The sequence below is a fragment of the Sarcophilus harrisii genome, chromosome 2 (genome assembly GCF_902635505.1).
Source record: "Sarcophilus harrisii chromosome 2, mSarHar1.11, whole genome shotgun sequence".
Taxonomy (NCBI): Eukaryota; Metazoa; Chordata; class Mammalia; order Dasyuromorphia; family Dasyuridae; genus Sarcophilus; species Sarcophilus harrisii.
In genome coordinates, this window is record NC_045427.1 from 234,880,938 (window position 1) to 234,886,979 (window position 6,042).

At 34.6% G+C, this 6,042-nt stretch overlaps 1 pseudogene; it reads left to right on the top strand.

The window, feature by feature from the left end:
- Positions 1-3,193: 3,193 nt before the first annotated feature.
- LOC105749027 lies at positions 3,194-5,630 on the top strand (annotated as a pseudogene).
- The last annotated feature ends 412 nt before the right edge of the window (positions 5,631-6,042 follow it).

The window sequence follows — 6,042 nt, forward strand, 5'->3', positions numbered from 1 at the left end:
CTGTCAGGTCATAAAAGAAATAAGATTCTCTGTGGGAGTGGGATATCTAGAAGTAGAGGAAGTAGATTGTGGCAAAGTGATAGAACTCTGGGACTGGAGTCAGAAAAATCTGACTTCAGAGCTAGCTTTAGACATCCACTAGCTATGTGACTGTAGGCAAGTTACTTGACTTGTTTGCCTCAATTTCCTTAACTGTGAAATGGGAATAATGATAGTACTTGCATTCCAAGGTTGTGAGGATCAAAGGAGACAATATTTTTAAAAGTGTTTAGCATAGTGCCTGGCACATAGTAGGTGCTATATGAATGCTCATACCCCTTCTTTTCCCCTAGAAAAAAGTGGAAGAGAGGAAATTTTGGTTAATCATGGATATGTACAGTAATAAACTTATTTTCTGAGAGGCTTCTTAGTATCCTGGATGGAGTACCAGGAAATCAGGAAGAACCTAGTTTCAGATCTCTCCTCTGATACATATTAACTGTGTGAACCTGAACAAATTATTCTATTTTTCTGATCCTTGGATTTCTCATTTGCAAAATGGGCATGGTAAGAGGAACTGTAATGCCTACCTCACAAAGTTGTTGTGAAGCTCAATGATCTTTAAAGTGCTAGACTAATGTCAGTTATTTAATTTGCATTTCCTTGGACCCTTAAGCACTTTCCTGACAACACTTTATGGGAGAAAGTATAACTTTTATGATCACCATCACACAGATGATAAATTTCAAGCTCAAGGAAGGTAAATCAAATCAATATTTCCAAAACAAAAACTCACGATCTTGCCTTCAAAACTTGTCCCTCTTCCAAACTTGCTAAATACTGGCAAGGGTGTCACTGGGCTTCCAGTGAGCTTAGACCACAAGCTTGAAGTCATCTTGACTCCTCATTCCCTGCCAATCAGCTGTGAAATCTTGTCATTTCCATGTTCACAAAATCTCTTCTATATGAACTTTCTCTCCCCTCACATAACCACCACCTTCATTCAAACCTTCATCACATCTCCTCTGGACCACTACAGTATTCTTCTACTTCTTTGGCCAGTCTCAAGTCATTCCCTGTTCCAACCTATTCTTTACACAGCAGGCAAAGTGATTTCCCCAAAGTTCAGGTCTGACTTTAATTCAATTACCTCTCAGATCAAATATAAACTTTGCCTGGATTTAAAAAAAAATATTTAAAACAATATTGCCAAGTGCACAGCAGAACATAAAGAAGGATTCAAAATATAAAGCAACAAATTTCCATTTCGGGAAAGCTTATATAATAAATAGTACACATTGTGTTCAGAGATTTTCATCTTTTTTTCCCTTCCTTGTCCCCTTTTCTTTTGTTCCCTGCCATGCAATTTTTACTTTATTCTTTTTTCCCCTTCCACTCCCCTTCCTCAAGAAAGCTACAATTAAGCATAAATATATACACATTTGTGTGTGCAGATGAATGTATATCTACATATACATAGATATCTATGATCATATACATATTACACACTTATACATTCATATATATGTAAAATCATACTATGCTTGTCTGTTCTCTATTTTTCTAAAGGTGAATAATATCTTCCTTCAAAGGTCCAAATCTTTCATATTTTTTCTAACCCTACCAATTCATCATTTCTTACTTTATAGCATTATCCCAACCTTATCCAGTCTAGTTATTTTAAATAATCTAAAACTATATTGATTAATATGACTTAACATAGAGTGTCATTTCTCTATTTTTCTCTTTTGATTTTATCTGGCATTTAAACCTCTTCATAATCTCAGCATTTCTTACCTTCCCAAGCATCTTATATATTTTATCCCTTTCTGCATTCTGTGGTAGAGCCACAAAGACCCACTTGTTGGTCTTCACAGTGCTCCATTTCTAATTTCCATGTTTGCACTGACTGTCTTTCATGGCTGTGTGACCCCAAGTAAGTTACAGAATCTGTTTGGCTCAGTTTCTTCAGCTGTTAAATGAGGATAATAATAGCATCTACCTCACTCACAAGGTTGATGTGAGGATCAACTGAGACAAAATTTATAAAAGTGCGCTTAGCACTGTTTCTGAGATATTTTTTATTTGTTCTGTCATTTTTCAGTTGTCTGACTTCGTGACCCCATTTGGGTGGTTTGCCATTTAGGTGCTATATGAATGCTGTTTCCTTTTCCTTTCTCTTCCCCTAGAGGAGAGTAAAGGAGGAGAGATGTAGGATGAAAACAAAATTGAGAGCTAAACTACTCCTCAATGTTCACCTCTGTCTCTGAGAATCCTTTGTTTTCTTTTTTCTCCAAATTTATTTTATTTGAAGAAATAGGATAAGAAAAAAGAAAAACAGAAAAGCAATACAAAACACAACGAAACCAAAGAAAACATTATCATGTGCCCAGCAGAATATCAGGGAGGTTTCAAAATATTTAACAACAAATACCAATTTAAGAAGGTATATTAGTAGAAGAATTTATATTCATGAATGTCCATCTTTTCTTTACTTCTTTGTAAACTTTTTTTTTCTCTTCTGAACACATTTTTTTTACTTTATTCTTTTTTCTTCCTTTCATTCTCCCTCCCAATCAATTATATTTAAGAAAGAATATACTTACATATAAAGATACATATATACATATACATACATACACACATATAGACCACACATCTCCCTTTCATCCATCCCACCACCCCTAAGCAAACTACAGTTAAGACATAGTTATGTATACATATGTAGATATATACATACCTACAAACACTCACACCCACACATACCCAGCTACACACAGGTCTTTCTTATCCCTGCTGACTCTTTCCTTAAATTCTGCTTCATGACTTGGCTTACTATTATTTAACCTCCCTCTACCCAAGGGATCCTTCCCAAATCCTTTGTTTTCTTCAAAATTCATCTGAACTTAGATGGAGCCAAGATGGTAGAGTATAGGGAGGAACTGACTCAACCTCTCCCCAAAACTGCTTCAAATTCCTTTAAATACTGACTCCTGAAAGAAATCCCAAAATGAAAACTCCCAGGAATATTATAGCCAAATTCTGGAACTTGAAGCCCAAGGAGGAAATAGTGCAAGCATTCAAAAAGAAACAATTCAAGTACAGTGGAGCTACAGTCAGGATAACACAAGATTTAGCAGCTTCTATGTTAAAGGACTGGAGAGCTTGGAATAGGATATTCCAAAGGGCAATAGAGCTAGGATTACAACCAAAAATGACCTTCAGAGGTATAATCCTTCAGAGGAAAAGGTGAATATTCAATGAAATAGAGGATTTTCAAACATTCTTGATGAAAAGACCAAAGCTGAGAGGAAAATTTGATTTTCAAATACAGGACTCAAGAGAAACATAAGAAGATAATCAACAAAGTGATATCATAAGAGACTTAATAAGGTTTATCTCTTTACATTCCTACATGGAAGGATGATACTTGTGACTCATTAGAACTTTCCCATTATTATAGTAATTTGAAGGAATATCTATCTATATGTATAAATCTATGTATCTCTCTCTCTCTCTCTCTCTCTCTCTCTCTCTCTCTCTCTCTCTCTCTCTCTCTCTTTCTCCTAATTCTTGCGTTATCCTGAGAGGGCATTTTGCAGGAGGGAGTGGTCAGTAGCAAAGCACTTTTGAAGACAGGCAGATTGAAAGGAGAGAGAAAATAGAATAAATGCGGGGGGAAGGGAGATACAGTGAGCAATAGTAATTGTAAGAAGAATTCTGAAGCAAGCTTCTCTGATAAAGCCTTATTTCTCAAACATAGAGGGAATTGAGTCAAATTTATAAAATAAAATAAAAAGTAAGACCCATGCCCCAAATAATAAATGATCAAAAGATGTTATCTATGTTCAAAAAACTATAAATTCATGCATATCCTTGGGCCTCACAATACCACTATTAGGCATGAATACCAAAAGAGATTTTTTTCAAAAGGAAAAGGACATATATGTATAAAAATATTTGTAGCAGTTCTCTTTTCAGGGTAAAAAACTGGAAATTCAGGGGGATTCCCATCAATTAGGATTGGCTGAATAAATTGTGCTATGTGATTGTCATGAAGTATTATTGTTCTATGGGAAATGATGAGCAGGATGATTTCAGAAAAAAAGAATAAAACCTGGAAAGTTCTCCTGAACTCAAGTAAAGTGAAATGTACTATGTGCAAAATAATAGCAATATTCTGGAATGGCCAGTTGTAAATGAATTTATTATTTTCAGCAGTACAGTGAACCATGACTACTCTGAAGAATTTATGGTGACAAATTCTATTCATAACCCAGAGAAGAAATTGATTGTATCTGAATAGAGATCGAATCATATTCCCTTTCTCTCTTCTTTTAAATGTCATTTTTCTTGAGGGTTTTTAAATTAAAGTAGGAGATCTATGTTTTCTTTCATAATATTACTTTTATGGACATGTTTTGTACAACTTCAAATGTAGTTTCCTAATGGGGATTGGGGTTGGGGATAAGAGAGAGAATCTGGAGCACAAAAGTTAAAAAAAAATACAAAAATTGTTTTAAATGTAACTGGAGAAAATTTTTAATAAAAAACAAAATGAAAAAAAATTCATCTGAAGCACCACTTTTTGCATGGAGTACAAATGAAATCCTATTTGTAAAGCACTTAGCACAACGTTTGGCATATAAGAAGTCTTTAATAAATGCTTCTTTTTGCTTTCCTTTTCTTCTAAGATTACCTTGTATCTACTTCATATGTATACTATATATCTACATCTATGTCTGTGTCTATAGTGGCACATGTTACCATTTCCATTAAAATTCATAAATTCTCTGAGAGCATTGTTTTCTTTTGTTTTGTTTTGTCTCTGTGGTGTCTTGGTTCATAGTAGGAGCTTAATAAATGCTTGTTATGCTTTGATTGATGTTGTAATGTTGTTGATTATCAGTTGATTGATATCCCCCCCTCAAATTAGAGGCTCTAGGAGAGAGCCCCATCATTCTTATGCCATAGAATCCAGACTCATCATACATTCCAAACTTTGTCATACTAAGAAAAGCTGAAGAACACCTGGTGTACTAGATATTCATATACCATGGAAATAAGGAACCCAATTATGCATTTGGCCTTTGCTGATAGTATGCTGTGGTCTTCAGATGGAATTTAGTTAAGGTCTCTCTGTGTTAAACAAAAAGATGCATCAAAGCTGTTTTAAGTCAGTTGAGTGTTTGATGAATCTGAATTAAAATCTGAACATAAAATTCTTAGCTATAGAGTTTAGTTTCATGGAAGTAGTAAGTATAGCTTCCAAGATCTCTCAGAAGGATGAAATTCTTCCCCAGATGCAGAAAGTAGGTCTAGATTGATCTACTACAATCTCTTTTCAAAATAGCTACTCTGTTCTCAATAGTTGGGGTCCTAAAGCTAAAACTAGATAAAGACAAAATGGTGGCCACATCTGGTATAAAAAAAGCTGTTTTTGATTTGATTCTGTTAACATCTGGGGGAAAAATGAACAGCAAGTTAAGGGAGGACCTAGTAAACCAACTAAAAGAGAAGTTAAACATTCCAAGAAAGGAAAGATATAAATCAGGCTCTATGTAAGTGGAAGAAAAGTGAAGATTTGAAACAGAATTGTGAACAATGGAAAATAAAAATTAGAAAATGCTGTAAAAGTACAAAAGAAGTGATTTCAATATTTGGACTGTCTCCCATTCCCTCTCAGCTAAGCTAAGCATGGCCTTTCCGTCTCCAATGAGTTTTGATGGGTTAAATAGCATTGTGTTAATATTTCTAAACAAAGATTTTAAGAGCATTATTTTAATATGTTTGGCTTCTTTTTCCTAGGTAATATCAAAAGTGTCATGTAAAAGAAAACCATTTCACCCCCACTTTGAGTCCTGGTACTTTCGTTAGATTATTTTGAGAAGGCAATATATCTAACAGAGTGAGACATGGTTCCTGATATTGAAAGCAAGCTTGTCAGAATTAACCATGGTTTTATTTTATGTAGCACAAGTTTCTGCTCACTTATCAGGCAAGCACTAGGGGAAAAAAACTTCCAAAGAAATCTTAAGGAAATTTAGAATTCTAGTTTGAATG